The sequence below is a fragment of the Schistocerca gregaria genome, chromosome 1 (assembly GCF_023897955.1).
Source record: "Schistocerca gregaria isolate iqSchGreg1 chromosome 1, iqSchGreg1.2, whole genome shotgun sequence".
Taxonomy (NCBI): domain Eukaryota; kingdom Metazoa; phylum Arthropoda; class Insecta; order Orthoptera; family Acrididae; genus Schistocerca; species Schistocerca gregaria.
In genome coordinates, this window is record NC_064920.1 from 482,725,180 (window position 1) to 482,743,730 (window position 18,551).

An 18,551-nucleotide genomic window follows, 5' to 3' on the forward strand; every position below is an offset into this window, starting at 1 on the left:
CTCGTAAATTTTTCTCAATGAACACTTCAGATTTAAACCACGCTCCACATGTTTTGATACATACAAAGAGCTTACAAACGAATGAGTATCAAAGATGCTATGATATATCGTAGCATTTGAAGATGTCATATGTTTGGAAAGGATCATATATTCACTTACGCAACTGAAATGCCTTTTACACTAGCACAGAAAATTTTTTGAGGTAATACTGTTACATTAATTATAAAGTTTTTTTAGCACTGTGTAGGTAAAATAGTACATTATTTAATTACATTTAGCATCATGAGTATTTGCTACTTGATCTGCAGATAGGCATACTAATATTATTTGCTTTGGAGTCTGGAAAATAATTTTTGTAAATTTTTCAGGAAAGGTGTGTTAACTAACTCTGTTTGTTCATTAAGGGGTGTTGTTTTAGTGTGTGTGTATTTCTATTTTTTCTAATATATTCGTAGTGGCACCTTTTTCTACTAGACGTAAAATTTTTAAGTTGTTCTCAGTGTTTCCCACTGAATGGGGTTCTTCTGCAATATGGCTCTTGGAAGAATGTTATGAAAACAAACACTCCAAACCGACATTTCATGTAAGTCAATTGCAACGGAAATCTGTAACGCAACCATCTGTGTATGGCGTGCTTATAATTATGTATTATTTATATTTTAGGACACTTAATCTGTAAAAAACACACCACATGTTATAAGGAAAGCATATAAATCGTCTGAAGATGAATTACAACGATTCGAAACCGGTAACGGTACCCTTTGAATAAAGGAACTGAAAGTAAATTTGTGGTTGGTTGCTGTCTCAACAGCATCAACATCTGTCTTCAGATAACAGCCATGGTCTCCATCATGTCACCATATGACAAAATTGCAGCTCCTGAAATATTTTCATATTCTCTCACCTGCTACATACAAACTGTTATATGAACGGGACCTTTTTGTAGTAAATGTCGTGTAGTTAAAATTTGAACAGGGACGCATTTACGTTAGAGTCCGTATTTTCCAATTATTCAAGAAATCCAGAATGAGATTTTCACTCTGCAGCGGAGTGTGCGCTGATATGAAACTTCCTGGCAGATTAAAACTGTGTGCCCGACCGAGACTCGAACTCGGGACGTTCGAGTCTCGGTCGGGCACACAGTTTTAATCTGCCAGGAAGTTTCATATCAGCGCACACTCCGCTGCAGAGTGAAAATCTCATTCTGGAAACATCCCCCAGGCTGTGGCTAAGCCATGTCTCCGCAATATCCTTTCTTTCAGGAGTGCTAGTTCTGCATGTCTCGCAGGAGAGCTTCTGTAAAGTTTGGAAGGTAGGAGACGAGGTACTGGCAGAAGTAAAGCTGTGAGTACCGGGCGTGAGTCGTGCTTCGGTAGCTCAGTTGGTAAGGCAAAGGTCCCGAGTTCGAGTCTCGGTCGGGCACACAGTTTTAATCTGCCAGGAAGTATTCAAGAAATATATACCAGAGAGACCTTCAAAGCGATTTTGTTGAATAAATCCAAAACCATGGACTCCATAGAAAACGTATCACAGTAGAAATCTAACAAAATGAAATCTCCTACAAAAAGGTCCTGTTCATTTTTTTTTCTGTTCTACTTACAGTTAGGGTGAAGGGAACGAGAAAATATAACAATCTTGCATGTAGTATTTGAAGACGTAGCGGGCAGCGTGAAACCCAGCAAGAGGGGCAGCCGAATCACCCTTTTGCTCCGATCAGCCAAAACATTATGACCACTGCCCACCGCGACACTGAATGCCGTCTGGTTGTGTTGTGGGCCCTTGACGCGGTAACAAAATTATGTAAGCGGAGCAGACACGGACGGGGATCACCCAAGCTAATCGGAAAATCCATTGAGACAAGGGACTCTGACAAAGACAGATTATTATTAAGCAGAGCCTGCGAATGAGTATCTCGAAACGGCAAAGCTGGGAGAATATTCACGTGCTGTTGTCGTGAGTATCTGCGGAAAGAGGTACAAGAACAGTGAAACAACCACTAGGCGCTAAATGGTTGGACGTGCACGATTCTTCACAGAACGTGGGGTTCGGAGGCTTGTCTGCCCTGTAAAGTAGGGTAGAGGTGATCTACGGCATTTCAGCCGAAAGAGCATAATGCTGGTACACCCACAAGTGTTAACTGTTGAACATGGAGTTCCGCAGCAGACTACCCCAAGCTGTTGACATGTTGACCCAACGACAGCGTCAATTGCGATAGCAGAGAGCACGGGACCACCGTGGTTTGATCATCGATCAATGGAAACATGTCGCCTCCTCCAGGTGAATCACATTTTTGCTATTCTAGGTTGTTGGTCGTTTTCACTAACGCCGTCATCGCGGTAAACTGCGGCTCCAAATGTGCGGCTCGCCGCGGACGCATGCTGGTGGGAACAGTAGTATGCTATTGGAGACTTTCTCCTTCGCTTGCATAGGACCTGTAGTATTAATCGAAGACACGCTGACAGCTGCGAACCAGTTACATCCCTTGATGCTGGATATCCTCCCGGACGGCGATGTCATCTTTCAGTGTCCCGAAACCAGAACCGTGTTACAATAGTTTGAGGAACCTTGTAGTAAACTCACATTGTTGTCTCGACGACCAAATTCGCCTGATGTACATCCTATGGAACTCTTATAGGCCACCATCGGGGGCCGTCACTGCTTACGGAAATAAGCGGGTCGTCATTTACGCGAATCTCATGACCTGTGAGTAGACATCTATCTAATTTCACATACCACCAGACAGCTACAAACAACTGTCGAATCCCTGATAAGCAGAATGAGTGATGTATTTTGTTCCAAAGATGGACAAATAATCTATTAAGCAGGTGGTCATACTGTTTTGACTCATCGGTGTATACAGGAGACTTAAACTACTTATACAGTTCAGGCTGTGGGGACTGTACATCCATATTATGCAAGCGCTTCATGGTGTGTGGTGGAGGATATTTAGTGTAACAGTAACTGCTCCAGTCGAGAATAGTGTGCTAGCTCGAATCTCTGTAATATTGCCTTCGTGGTCTTTTCACGAAATGTTGTAAAGAGTATGTATTAAGTTGTTCTGGAAGCGGTGCTGATATTCAAGATAATAAAAGCGGGTTAAAAGCTGTGAGCTATCTGGGGAAGTTATCCTTGCATTACTGAGCAACTGTTTCACCAGGTATCCAGTCTAGTTTATCAAACTGCCAACCAGACTAACATTAGTTATAATCCTTTAATACGACAACCTGTGATATATATAAACAGAATTTAAATAAAAAGAAATTAATCAGTTTATATTTGGACATTTATTTTAACATTCATCAATGTTCCGTTAAAATTTCAGAATATTAAACTTGATTCATAACTAAACTGGTGCCTAACTTGGGATTGTGAAAATATAAGTTTGTAATCTTACGGAACACATCAAATATGGAGCCAACATTGGGAGACTGCATACAACACTGCATTCATAAAATAACACACGAAGAACGTTGAAACACATGCAAGAGGAAATTAACCACAACCAACCGATTCAATTTTCACCCAAAGAAGTGCTATCCTGTCCGTCATGAAATTACCACACACTGGTATACTAGATTCATACTAATTGCCTGTGAAATCTCGAAAAGAATATCTGAGGGCTACTTTGATGATTACACCACATGCTTCGCGTGGTCAACTTGGTTTACACAAAGAGTGTAACTTCACAATAATTTTGATAATTAAAATAAATTACATAGAAACGTAATTTACAAAAGAAAAGCCTCGAACTGGTTACTATCGTCACACTATTAACCTGATGGGTCAAAAAATTATATAAGCACATGGTACAGGTCTCACAAAGTACACACCACGTGGTTTGAACATAAAGAAAAGTTGCTATATTGAAAAATATTGTCAACAACGAGACGTTATAATCTCAAGCACATTCGCATTTAAGATATATGATCTTAGTTAGAGTTACGGATCATCAACACGTGGTTCCACTTTGCTCATACAGTAGTGACAAAGCAAACTACTGGAAGATATTCTGAACTTCACACTGGAATTACACTGCGTTGCAATTTGAGATAGCATAAGATATTTTAGATCTAAACCTGAAATAAAGATGATTAAATTTTCAGTTAGACTGAACTTAAGAATTCCATTGTCCTACAGACTTAGCAGAGACGCTCTTAGCCAGGGATCTTACCACTCCAGACGCTCGCCGCAGACAGACTGGCGTGGGCCCCTACCGAGGGTGCTTCACAGATACAAACGGAAGTGACCAGAGAGTCAGCTTCCGATACCAGCATAACAAGGGACGGACAGGACCATACCAAGAATAGAAACCTCTTTGCTTTTTGAAAGCGTAGCTACCTGTTCCGACGTTGGTCCTACTGTTCTCTAGCAGACAGGCTTGTCTGCTACCATCAAGCATGCAACTAGAAATACATTTACTCATTCATCCTTTCACACAGAAGGGAAGGGGGATGACAGTATCTTACCATATACAGTATATAAAAGAAAGCGGATGTAGGTTCTGTATGAGACTGTGTGACATGAATTACATATAAACTGTGTCTTAAAGTGTAGTAGTGTGACAGATCGTTCTTGTTTATGTGTAAAAGTAACGGGTTCCAGTGCTCAGTCTCCTCCCAGATAGTCAGAAACACCACAGTAAATTTAGAAGTGGAATTTATGCCGTAAATGACAACATATTTAAGAAATTATCATGAAAGGAATCCAACAGAGACCTTCCAATGTACAGAGGAGGAAGTAATACACTGATGTGAGAAAGGACTTACTACTGGAGGTACAGTTAGTGAGTTATAGAGTAGGTAACATAAATAAATCTTCTCGGTGCCGGAGGAAAAATACTACGAAATATGTAATGAGAACATGACTAAAGCTGGATGGTTACTGTTATTTGTGTATATCAGCATCAGTACGACGGCTGCTCGCGTGTTGTCGTTTACGTGTACGTATACTACAGCAAGGAAATGCGTTTTGTGAGTGGAAGTGCGTTGCGCCGAGACGACCCAGCAACACCTGTCGCGGCCGGGAGATCTGCGCTCGCATCCGGGCGGTACGTGGCACGGAAGCCGCAGCCGTTTGCGACGGCAATCATGGCTGCTTGCGAGGGCGGTCACGGCGGCGTCCGCGGCGGACACGGCGCGTCTATATCGGCGCTCGTAACTCAGCCGGCGCGTGGCGCGGCCGGCGATAACTCAGCTCGCGTCGCCTCCTGAAACGTTAAATACGGACCGGCACCTTCGAGCCTCTACTACTGCTGCATAAACGCGGGCGGCAGAAAGCCTGGATCACTGCGTGTTGTCATCAGCGGCAATAAAGCGACAGGACGAAATTTCGAGTCGGCTTGCAAATTGTGCACGGATAACGCAGTGGGGCACACTGCTCGAGAAAGCTGTAGCGGGTCACTACACAGCTCCCTCCCTAGGCGACAGTTGTAACTGAAACAAGTTCCGCCTTCGTAGCTCAGTGGTCGGCGTGTCCGCTACACTATCTGATTAGGAATACCTAGACATTAATAAGAGGTGTGTCCATCCTTTGCCGTGATGACGGCTTGAACTCCGCTGGCGAAACTTTCAGTGAGGTGCCTGAAAGCCTGTGGAGGAATGGCAGCGCATTCTAAATCAAGAGCCGGAACTAGAAAACGGAGTGAAACCGGACGCTAGCGTCTGGAGCGAAGACGACGCGGTCTGTACTACGGGCAGACCAATCCATTTCAGGAGTGTTATTGTCCATAAACCACTGTGTGAGAGTTCCATGACTAAGGTATTTATTGCTAGCGCAGTCGAGCAGATGTAACTTCGATGGACTGCTCACGCGCTACCTGTAATATGTAAACTACAATAGAATCGCTGACCAGAGAGCAGTGTCGGCAGCAATAGGAGTAGTAGCTCGCAGTCGGGCGGTTGGGTCAGGTCGCTCTTTGAGAGTAGTTGCCGAGTTGTATAGCTCACAGAGAGCACTTGTGTCCTGTATGGAATTACCAAGGCCGGTCGTGGAGAACCATGGCGGTGCCTGAGCAATGTAGTATAAGGTAAAAGCAAAATAATTATTATCTATTGGCGCGCGCATATGTAATTTGCAAAAACTCATTTTTTACTATTGTTATATCAAAGTCACATGTAAATATTTTTCAATAATAACCTTTCTTATAAAGATAACTTTTGGTAATCATTCATTTCAATATAAAGATTTTACTAATTTCTCGTATCGACAGTCAAGCCAATAATCGTAAATAAAATCAGTTATTTCTCGTACATAACAAAATCTATTGGCCCGCATTGCACTGGGCTGTGCCAGAAAAATTTCTAGGAGCAGATATATACGCGTTATCCGACGACTTAATTCAGATATGGACTTTCAGTTTAACCAGAATGACTTTTCAGGGCCATGACGCAGCATTACTGACGTCTAGATTTTCCAGTTTACATTCACAGTCAGTCAATTATTGAAAGGTTATATATGAGTGACAAATTTTTTGAGAGGTTAGTCATATTTTTATTCCGAGGTTACAGGAACTGTCGGGAGGTTACAGCAGGTGTTCTGAGCTTTCTGCGGACATATTCGTGGTTCCGTTCCAGTGCGAATACGAGGTGCATAACAATGGGAGATACATGAATCATCGTCTCCGAACGGTTCTGCTACTGTAGGCAGTATACAATGCTATAAAATGTGTACACACCGTAAAACATTTAGCTTTTCCTTAAGGGTAATAAGGAGACAACAATCTAACGACAGAAAAACATCCGTATCGTAACACCACCTTGTCCGTACTTCAATGTTGGCACTATACCCGACGGGAAGAAACGCACTCCAAGCCTTCACCTAAACCCCTCCGGCCATCAGACTGATACAGGGTATTGCATGATTCATCGTTCCAAATCATACTATTCCAGTCATCCACTGGACAGTCGTTTCGCTCTTTACACTACCACAAGCGTCTGACTACAGAAATGGTTTATTAGGAACTGCTCGGCCATTCCTTTTAACTTCCTACGCACGTACTATCTGGACTGCTCGTAGCACTTCCCTTCCGCCTATCTCATAATCTCATATTCGTCAGACCGAGCGAGGTGGCGCAGTGGTTAGACACTGGACTCGCATTCGGGAGGACGACGGTTCAATCCCGCGTCCGGCCATCCTGATTTAGGTTTCCCGTGATTTCCCTAAATCGCTCCAGGCAAATACCGGGATGGTTCCTTTCCAAGGGCACGGCCGACTTCCTTCCCCATCCTTCCCTAATCCGATGAGACCGATGACCGCGATGTCTGGTCTCCTTCCCCAAAACAACCAACCATATTCGTCAGAACTTGAGGTCTGCCTGGTATTGGTTTAGATAGGGGGGGGGGGGGGGGAGCACCTCCGCGTTTCCGTTCCACAACCTCGGCACCAATAATCCACTTGGGAAGGTTCAGAAGAACTGAATTGTCCGTTGTGGATTTGTTACTCGGATCCAATGGGTAGTCAGTGTTTGAAGCCACCGACCTCTCCTGAATAATCCATTGTGCTCTTACTGTTACTCTACTGACAACATACTACTCCTCGCCTCCTTTTATACTGTCTTTTCCACCTCTCGTCATATTCTATTAGTCACTTCCGCTTTGTATAACAATGTCCCAATACTTTTGATCAGATAGTGTATATCGAGGTTACGGTTTGGATTTCCTGTACTAGTGGGTGAACTGGGGAGAGGTGCACTTCTTCTCGTGATGCCAATGTAGGAGTTACTCCAGTGGGATGTAGCGGCTGCAAGATCTCGGAAATTGCCATCCTTTACTATGTAACTCATCCGAACGACGTCATTGGTGGAGAATGACGTAACAGTCATTTGGTACTGAACGCAGAGTTGATTAGCATGAAACACTTTCCTCTTCGTGTTGTATTCTGTTGCTGAATTGGGTTTATGCCTAACAGGTACTTTCCTGACCGTGACATAGGCATCAGCTTCCTCACGTACTTGAATGTATAATTGCTCTTGGCTTCAAGCTTAATCACTGTGATTATGAAGAAACTCTAACAGAAATTAAGGTGAGGTTGGGGTAATGCAAAGCTATGTAAATAAGACTTGTAGGCAGGCTAAAAGAAACAGTTCTATTGGTCTGGAAATATGTGGTAACTTTCTGTGGGACCAAACTGCTGAAGCCATCGGTCCCTATGCTTACGCACTACTTCATCTAACTTAAACTAACTTACGCTGAGGACAACACACACACCCATGCCCGAGGGAGGACTCGAACCTCCGTCGGGGGGAGCCGTACGGACAGTGGCAAGACGTCTTAGATCGCACGGCTATCCCGCGCGACTCTGTTGGTCTAAAACCCTCATATACAGATTGAAGAAGATCACTTAATACACTAATGTGATAGCACTGAGTGATTGGTAAAGCATTTTTAAGCTGTTCAATACATAAAGGGAACAGGGATGGCATCAACATATTGGTCAACATGAGAAATTTACACCCAATAAATGACGAAATGTGCGATAAAAGGAAGGCAACCGAGAGAGATTGTCAAATGATACTTCGGTGGCAGAAGAAGTTTCAATGTTACTGAGCTGCAGCGAGGATAACTCTGAGGCTCGGATGCCGACGTACTTTCGATCTATCATCCTAATATTTACTAATCAAGTTGTCGCGACTGACTAATGAGTAACAAGATGCGTAAACAGTTTGCTCATTAAAAACCGGCAGCCTTTCCTAAACTTCTGATGTGTAAGCACACAGAAACTCTGCTGAATGTATCTATCGCGACCGCGGAAACGCTTGTTGACTTCTTCACGAAAATGCAAAGAAGTGAGAAGATAAGCACCACTCGTGGCTTTGGGGGCTATTCGAAATGTCGACTCATAAAGTAAACAATCTACAGAAAAAAGTGATATTATTTTGCAACAGTTCATGAAGGAGCACACTGGAACGTTAAGTTGCCACAAGCACCTTCCTAACAACCTACTTCATCTTAATCGCTGCATGTGAAAGTGTTTTAAGTCCATACAAAGAGTTGGCTTTAACGGAAATCGTCATCTCGGTCTCTGTTGCTAACTTCTTTTTATTACGACTAGCTATTGACACCCAAACATCAGGGAAAATTACCTCTCTCTATACCTATGTCTCACCATCATATATTTATATCGACCATCCGCACTTCACACATAAAACTGAAATGTAAATTTTCCCACTCACTAACTACTGAATTTTGTAAATTATTTTTCAGCATCAAGTGATTGACTCTCTTTAAACTAATTAATTCTAAAGTATTATCGTCATCTCTTGAGGGTGATGCTGGACAAGGTGCCTGTCATTTGGTCCAGTTACTCACAATTAAATTCCTTGTTTTATTGTTAGGAGGCAGCATGAAGTGAGCAAACAAAATCCAGTCGCGTTGTGCAGAAGAATATCCTAGGACTATAATTAAGTCATAGTCCTGGGAGATTCTTCCAAGCAGTATGAATAGATTCCATTTTAGGTTTTTCCTCTATAGGGAAATCTTCGTGTTTTCTGGGGTATTCAAAATCCAAGGATTATATTTAATTTGAGACTCCAAGGGAAATGATGTAATATTGCAAAGGACAATTAATTCAAGACCTTGGTGCTGTCTATTCTTGAACATACATCATGTGTTTGGATGTAATCATGAAAGCTGTCCGACATTTTCCAATCTTTTTGCACAGCAACATCACAAGAGCACTTGACACTGCCGATGATAACCTTGTTTTTCAGTTACAAGATGGAGGATCAGTTTTTAGAATCATTCGTAATATATCTAGAACCACACATTTGCAGCAACATAAAGCGAAGCGTCCAGATCATGCTATTTATATGAGTAGAGTGTCAGATTCAGATTCATTGCAGGAAGAGAAGAAGAATGATCTTTTCGCATCGGGTCGCCTATAAATCCAAGATGATTATGGAGAGGCTCATGAAACTCAATTGCCAGACACTTTGGGAGAAACGCTGTGCATCATGGCGAAGTCGTCTGTTAAAATACCGAGCGCATGCGCTTCACGAAGAGCGAGGCAGTTATTACTTACTACCACAAATATCTCACAAAATGACCACGAAGATAAAAATCAAAGAAATTCGAGCTCACACGGAGGGTTAGTGCCATTTTTCCTTCTCGTGCGCCACTCGAGAATTGGAGAGCAATGGGATTAAATGATGGCTGTACTACTGCTACACACCGCAGGGTGGCTTCTCGATTATAGATGTGGTCGCAGATGAAAGAAACATTGTCTGGGTTCAAGTAAGAAGGGTCAGAGATTCTAATACTGCCCTTCGTCCCTTCAGGCGGTTGTTCTGACAGTGATCTTTTTTGCATAAGTTCCAGGTGAGAAGTCATGATTGTTGTCAATACATCTGGGGAACTTTCAGACAGTGCCTCGTGCTAGACGGAACGACTGTGTCAGCAGTGATTTAAATAATAAAGTACTGCGGCAATTATATTTTTTCATTGTTCCACAAAGCGTTTAAGAAAATTGCTCGTACTTTTATTTTCTTTGCATTGGACATGATGTCTCCACGTCTGCTACTCCGTATTTCTTTTCCAGCAGTCATCTTTTTATGTTCTCTCTGCAAATGAAACACCGAAGAATAAAAAATTTGGAATTTGGCTGCTGGTGTAATAGGATACCATATTTTTGTATAGCTGCACACAAGTGCTGCTCATCCCTCATCACGCTGAAATTCACACAGACGCAACATCTTTGTTTCAAAAAATTGTTTCTCTTAAGTTGTGACAGAAGGCAAAGATTTGTGACAGTCTTGATTGCCAAACGGTTTCGATATGTCAAAGGTATTGTATTTTAATGTATTATATTTATCTTTTACTTTACTATTACTTCAGCCTCTGTTTCAAATAACAGTTGTGCATAAAATATCCCTGCTTCATGTGCTTCGCATAAAATCTTTCATGCCATTCCAATGGAAAAGTATTTTGCACTCTATAGATGTAATTGCTAAATATGAGAGAAAAAGCTGAATATCTTTACGGGTCTGTCACAGTTACCGCGTAAAAGAAAAACAGTAGAAAATCTGGTGAAAAATTTGATAAGGACCTTTTATCGTGCATTTTTGTGGTTTGTAAAAATTTCTGTTTCCCTCATTAAATCGACAACCTGCAAATTGTGGAACTGTTAGGGTATCATGAAATCCTCTTATATGTTTGTGAATGACTGACCATCTCTGCATCAGTGCGTGCTGAGTGCTGAACAGCAAAAATCTGGGCTTTACAGACCAGACCAGAGCACTGCATCCACATGCCGAAGTCACGCGAGCTGTCCTCGTGCCGTCGTACGACGTCACTCGCTTTTCGCACGGCTTGACCCCACTCGGCCGGATGCGTCTCCCTTGCTTCTGTCCTAAACGCGGCGAACGCTCTCCAAGCGCCAATTGACAGGCGCGCGATCCTGACTTTCCACTTTAATTTGTGGTTTTTGGTTTCAGGATCAGGAAGCCAAACATAATTTATACATATTAGTAGCAACTCTTCAGGCTAATATTTTATGCACAGCATTAAATCCATTTACAGCAAAAGGAATTACAATCATTATAAAGTTGGTATGTATACACTGCTTTTATTGATGTACAATACTTAAATTTAATTCAGTTACAATACTAGGACTATTACTTTCAGCTAAAAAAGCTTGAACAAACACTCATTACTTTTTGTGTCAGATTTGTCTGCTGATGGATTGATAGTTGGCGTCCCTGCTCCATGCAGTACGATTCTTCGCACGGACTCTGCTCCCTCAGAGAGGCCGCTGTCCCACCCTGTCTCGTGTTTCTGGTGTCACCTAGCCAAATAAATACACTGTCAAAAAATAGTACACCCTTTTACTCGAGATTTATTGTAGCAACAGGACATATGGAGTACATGAAATAATTTCATTGGTAGATCAATAGTACAAGCGGTTCTGTGATACCAGGTGCCGACCCATCCTGACACACCCATAGACCGAGCGAGGTGGCGCAGTGGTTAGCACACTGGATTCGCATTCGGGAGGACGACGGTTGAATCCCACGTCCGGCCACCCTTATTTCGGTTTTCCGTGATTTCCCTAAATCGCTCCAGGCAAATGCCGGGATGGTTCCTTTGAAAGGGCACGGCCGACTTCCTTCCCCGTCCTTCCCTAATCCGATGAGGCCAATGACCTCTCTGTCTGGTATCCTCTCCCACAACACCCCAACCAAACCCAACGCACCCATATTAGTACACGGTGTCACTTCCACAGGTGGCAGTGCAGGCGCTGACTCTGGCATCCAGTCGTTGGTAGAGATGGCGAATACTGTCCTTGCGATACCGTATGCCATGCCTGCTGGACCTGTTCACGTAGTTCTGTAAGATTTGATGGCTGACGAGTCGCACAAGTCATTTCTCGTCCCATCATATCCCAAACGGGCTCGGTTCGAGACAAGTCTGGAGATTGTGCTGGTAAGGGAAGTTGGTGCATGCTGTGCAAAGCACTTTGAATTTGACAGGCAGTAGTGGGCGAGCATTAGCCTTTTGGAACAACACATCACTTTCCTGTTGGAAGAACGGCCAAAGAACAAGTCTAACAACCGTACCGAGTGCTCGTTAGCGTCTCCTCCAGAAACGCCAGAGGCGAACGAGAGCTGTAGACAATAAATGTGTGTGAAATCTTATGGGACTTAACTGCTAAGGTCATCAGTCTCTAAGCGTACACACTACTTAACCTACATTATCCTAAGGACAAAAACACACATCCATGCCCGGAGGAGGATCGAATCACCGCCTGGGGCCCATGTGTCTTGGACGAATGCACTCTACGAGACAGCGCTCACGAGATCTACGTCGTATGCGCAAGCAGAATCTGATTCCATCGCTGGAACATCGGCGCGCCATTCCATCTTCCAAGTGATCCTCTAACGTTACAGTTGAGCTGTGCACGGGGCATGAGTGGAAGACGGGCTAGAGGTGTCAGTGCCCGCTGTCCAACTGCTAATAAACGGTTCGCAGCAGTTCTTGTTAACACGTCTGGGCTCACAAGTCCTCTTATCTGTGCTGTGGTAGATGTAATATCTGCCACTGCTGGTCTTACAGGACGACGATCCTGGGGGGGCGTCTGTGCTGCGTGGATGTCCAGAACCTTGTCAACGGGTGTAAGAATGTTCACGTGACCACTGATAGCAGCATCGCTGCACAGCTGGCGGAGCACGACCAACTTGTGTGTCAGTTCTTCGATAGGACCATCCCGCCACTCGGAAGACAACAATTTGACAACTTTCAGACTCGCTTAGTTGGCTATAGGAAGTACGAGTGTGTCTCCGTGGCATGGTTGCCTGCTTTCCTTCACACGTTTGCACCCCATTGATTCCTGACTGTCAGCTCTGCCTATTAAAAAGAAGACAGAATTGGCGCTCTGGTAGCTATGCTATTATGCAATCTTCTGGCGAATGACGCTGAAGCTATTATCAGTACATCTACTATCCCCCAGGTGGAATATGCCGTCATCGTATCAAACTAGACGTCGTGTTTTCAGCTGTACTAGCTTTTTTCTACATCTACATCCATACTCTACGGTGTGTGGCGGATGGTACCTTGAGTACCTCTATCGGTTCTCCCTTCTATTCCAGTCTCGTATTGTTCGTGGAAAGAAAGATTGTCGGTATGCCTCTAAGTGTACTCTAATCTCTGGTTTTATCCTCAACGTCCCTTCGAGAGATATACGTTGGAGGGAGCAATATACTGCTTGACTCCTCGGTGAAGGAATGTTCTCCAAACTTCAACAAAAGCCCTTGCCGAGCTACTGAGCGTCTCTCTTGCAGAGTATTCCACTGGAGTCTATCTATCATGTCCGTAACGCTTTCGCGATTACTAAATTATCCTGTAACGAATAGCAGCGCTCTCCGTTGGATCTTCTCTTTCTCTTCTATCAACGCTATCTGGTACGGATCCCACACCGGTGAGCAGCATTCAAGCAGTGGGCGAACAATTGTAGTGTAACCTACTTCCTTTGTTTTCTGACAGCATTTCCTTAGGATTCTTCCAATGAATCTCAGTCTGGCATCTGATTAACGACGATTAATTTCATATGGTCATTCCATTTTAAATCACTCCTAATGCCTACTCCCAGATAATTTATGGAATTAACTGCTTCCAGTTACTGACCTGCTATATTGTAGCTAAATAATAAAGGATCTTTCTTTCTATTCGCAGCACATTACACTTGTCTACATTGAAATTCCATTGCCATTCCTTGCACCATGCGTCAATTCGTTGCATATCCGCCTGCATTTCAGTACAATTTTCCATTGTTACAACCTCTCGATATTCTACAGCATCATCCGCAAAAAGCCTCACTGAACTTCCGATGTTACCCACAAGGTCATTTAATTATACTGTGAACAGCAACGGTCCTACGACACTCCCCTGTAGTACACCTGAAATCACTCTTTCTTCGGAAGATTTCTTTCCATTGAGAATGACATGCTGCGTTGTGTTATCAAGGAACTCTTCAATACAGTCACACAATTGGTCTGATAGCCCATATGCTCTTACTTTGTTCATTAAACTACTGTGGGTAACTGTATGAAAAGCCTTACGGAAGTCAAGAAACACGGAATCCACCTGGGAACCCGTGTCTATGGCCCTCTGAGTCTCGTGGACGAATAGCGCAAGCTGGGTTTCACACGATCGTCTTTTTCGAAACTCATGCTGATTCCTACAGAGTAGTGTAAGTAGATATTACCGTACTACAGGGTCTAAGGTTTTCCCTGGCTGATTATGTGGACACTCCTAATTCCTAGCATCTCTTGGTCCCGGAAGAGTGAAGCACTATAGGGGGCAGAGCTGTTTTGGTGTCTGAAATGTTCTTTGTCTTTTCAGTGGATCCTATACGGTTCATTTTGTAGCAAGAACACCGAAAACAGTTGTATTGTAATCCAGTTTTTATAAGCTACATCCTGTCTAGTGGCTTGTAATCGCATGATGAAGACCATATAAACATTATAAGACAGCAAACAACATGACGAAGAATATGGAAGGCCCATTCTTCGCAGTTAATACTATAATATCTGTACAGCGGATAGCCAATGAATGCAAAGTTGGGAGATGGAAAATATCTGCTTTTAGAGATTAAAACATGGTAAACAACACGTATGAGAATATAGGTAGTGCCTTACCAAAATCGCTTCAAAATACAGCTCTTCACGGAGTTTAAAGTACAAAATGTGCCATAGCTCCTCATTCTCCAACCAGAGAGTCGTTTGTAATTATGTAGTTTTTGTCTTCTTTGCCTCCACAAGCACAAAGAGGGTTTTCCACCAGTCCTAGACGATGTAAGCGGTTTTTAAAACGACCCTGATTTGATTTCATTCGTGAAAGATCACTGGATGCAGTTGTTCTTCTTCTCCATTCCTTCCCACATCTCATGTGCATCGTCATTTTAATTCGTTGTATGACCCTCCGACCAAGGAAATGTGGTATTCAGCTGCGTCACAAGGAGCAGGAGGAGCAGTGGCGAGTGCAGCATGCGTCGCATCGCACCTGCGCACTCTGCGAAATCGCAACCCCTGCGCAAGCAAACAGAGCTGAGTTAGCGCCGAGAAAGTGGCCATGTCATTAAGCGAGGTTTTATCGCTCATCCGTGGAAACTACCGTCGAACTATACAAAGTTAATTTAACCCCTTCACCCTCTCTCTGGCACTGCAGCCGAATGAAGAGCACGCGGCTGGGGCATTAGCCTCCAGTTTCCTACTAGAGACGTGAGACGGTTTCGGAAGTAGCTCCCCAAGTGGTGCCAAGTGCAGCAGCAGTGTCAGGGTTCCTTAGACGACGTCCGCGCGGAGAGGCTCTACCGCAGCTCCGCGGACGCCGTCGTCTCCCACTGCTGCCAACCCCACGGCCTCCAAAGCCGGCCTGGATTACGCGGCGGAGGTCAGTCTTCCACTTGTTGGAGTTCGCCCCGTCACCCAGGCTGCATACTCCAGTCTAAGGGCAAACCACTGAAGATCTCGGACAGAGCTGCTCGTTTCTAGGAAAGTACAGACTGTTTTAAAGAGATTCATCCAATTTCACTCAGTCCGGAATCGTGCGACTGCTACGGTCGCAGGTTCGAATCCTGCCTCGGGCATGGATGTGTGTGATGTCCTTAGGTTAGTTAGGTTTAAGTAGTTCTCAGTTCTAGGGGACTGATGACACAGATGTTAAGTCCCATGGTGCTCAGAGTCATTTTAACCATTTTGCTTGTTTATTACTCACCGTGTGTCGAGTATAGATACTGATAACGCAGCCATAGCAGACTTTTTCCATTACCCGTTTCAATAGATGCAATTCTGTTACAACTCTGTGGCGTGATTTTCGTGGAAAGGAGAGCACTGCACCTCATGTAGCTCCAAGCGTTTTTTGGCTATGGCACCATTAGTCTGGCTTGACAGCACTGTTTTTTTTTTTTGGGGGGGGGGGGGGGATGTTGTGGAAGTAAAAACTTTGCAGTACCATGCGTTTGTTAAAATTCACTCCAAATTAGTATCTTCATTCACTACAAGACAGGCCGGCCGGTGTGACCGAGCAGTTCTAGGCGCTTCAGTCTGGAACCGCGCGACCGTTACGGTCGCAGGTTCGAATCCTGCCTCGGGCACGGATGTGTGTGATGTCCTTAGGTTAGTTAGGTTTAAGTAGTTCTAAGTTGTGGGAGACTGATGACCTCAGATGTTAAGTTCCATAGTGCTCAGAGCCATTTGAACCAGTATAAGACATCGGCTTCTGAAGTCGGATCCACACTCTTGAAAAATCCTGTGTTACACAGACGAGACCACTGCTCTAATGAGCAGAAACACAAAGTTTTCCTTACCGTTGTATTATACTAGGAACTGGAAGATAAATGAATACAGAGTATGGTTTAACGTCACGTTGAAAACGAGGTCATTAGAGACAGATTGCAACTTCGATTAAGTGAAATTTATTGGCATTCGCATCTACACGTTATTCATCTCGTTGGTAAGGATGCTGAGAAGACTTCATGATTCCACATTTAGAGTGCAGAACAATCACGTACACATGTACATTCCTTCGGAATTGTTCTGTTATGAACTGAAAACCACCTTGAGTGCTGCTCATATTGTACTAAACCTCTGACTCTGAGCACTATGGGACTTAACATCTGAGGCCATCAGTCCCCTAGAACTTAGAACTACTTAAACCTAACTAACCTAAAGACACCACACACATCCATGCCCGAGGCAGGATTCGAACCTGCGACCGTAGCAGTCGCGCGGTTCCGGACTGAATTGCCTAGAACCCCTCGACCACCGCGGCTGGTTTCTAAACCTCTCTCCTTTTCCATCGTACTGGGATCTGTTTTAGTTCCGGTATGCTAAGTCAGAGTTTTTCAGACTACTGGGACTGTGATGTGAGGAAGAAGTATATAACATGAGCAAAGAAAGCTACTGCCTTATATTCTATCGAATAAGATAATGTTTGGCGATTGCGACCATGTCTGGGAATTGGCTATGCGTCCTAATTCCTGGGAAATTCTCCAGAACAAAAATTTTGGCTCGTTGTTGAATTTCGCTCAACTTGAAGCTATGGAACACGGAATTAAAAGAAATAACATAGAATTTGAATTAAAAATACTACTTCGTTTTCGTTTCGATTTTAGTTTTTTGTACACTGTGCAGCTATAATACTTCATAATATGCAGCGCTTTCTTTGTTTAGGATATTGTGTATTAAGAGCATGAATAATTTTTTTGGACTAACAGTTGGTGGAAGGGAAACATACAATTCATCGTACGAGAAACACTCTGATTGTAAATACGTTCCAACGTATTTGAATGGCTGACCTTGAGCCTTGTTTATTGTTATTGCAAAGGAAACCTCCGTAGGGAATTGAACTCGCTTAAAATGAATAGGCAAAGCGATTGAGATCATTGGCAGAAGGGATATGAAATCAACTTCTCCTGCGGCTAAACCTGTGAGGATAGTAGCTTCAGTGACATTACTTCAAATATTTTTCAGTTTCAAACGTTTCTGTGGATTGAAACTGCGAAGAAACATCACAGGAACGCCTACTTTAAGACTTAAACTATGTCGTGAAAAGTCAGCTGGATTTAGTGAATTTAGAAATTCTTGTGGATAGTGAAATTCATTTTCAGTGGTGATTACAGTATCGATTGATTGGTATTCGTTATTTTCTCCTATTACTCTCTCCAAAATAATTTTGTTTACTTCAGTTATAGGAATTTTTAGGGGTGTACTGATTGCCGTTTCACAGAACTAACAGTGTGGATTCCCGAAAATATCATTGAAATTAGGATAAACTTAAGAAATTAGAGAAGCAGTTGGAATAATGTTACCAAGTTTTTCATCGGTAGTTTGGCTGCCAAGTAGTGTACGTTCAAAACTGAACTTTCTCAGGAGAGAAAGTTCACTGCGAACTAGTAGTTATATATCTCTTGACTAAATTCAGACACAACAATAATTGATAAATGTAAACTTCCTGTCACAATGTACAAATTTGGTACTGAAGCATTGTAACCAGCTAAAAGTTAAAAGTTTCAAAATCACGAATTTACAGAAAGTGATTGGGGAGGAGAATAAGCTTAAA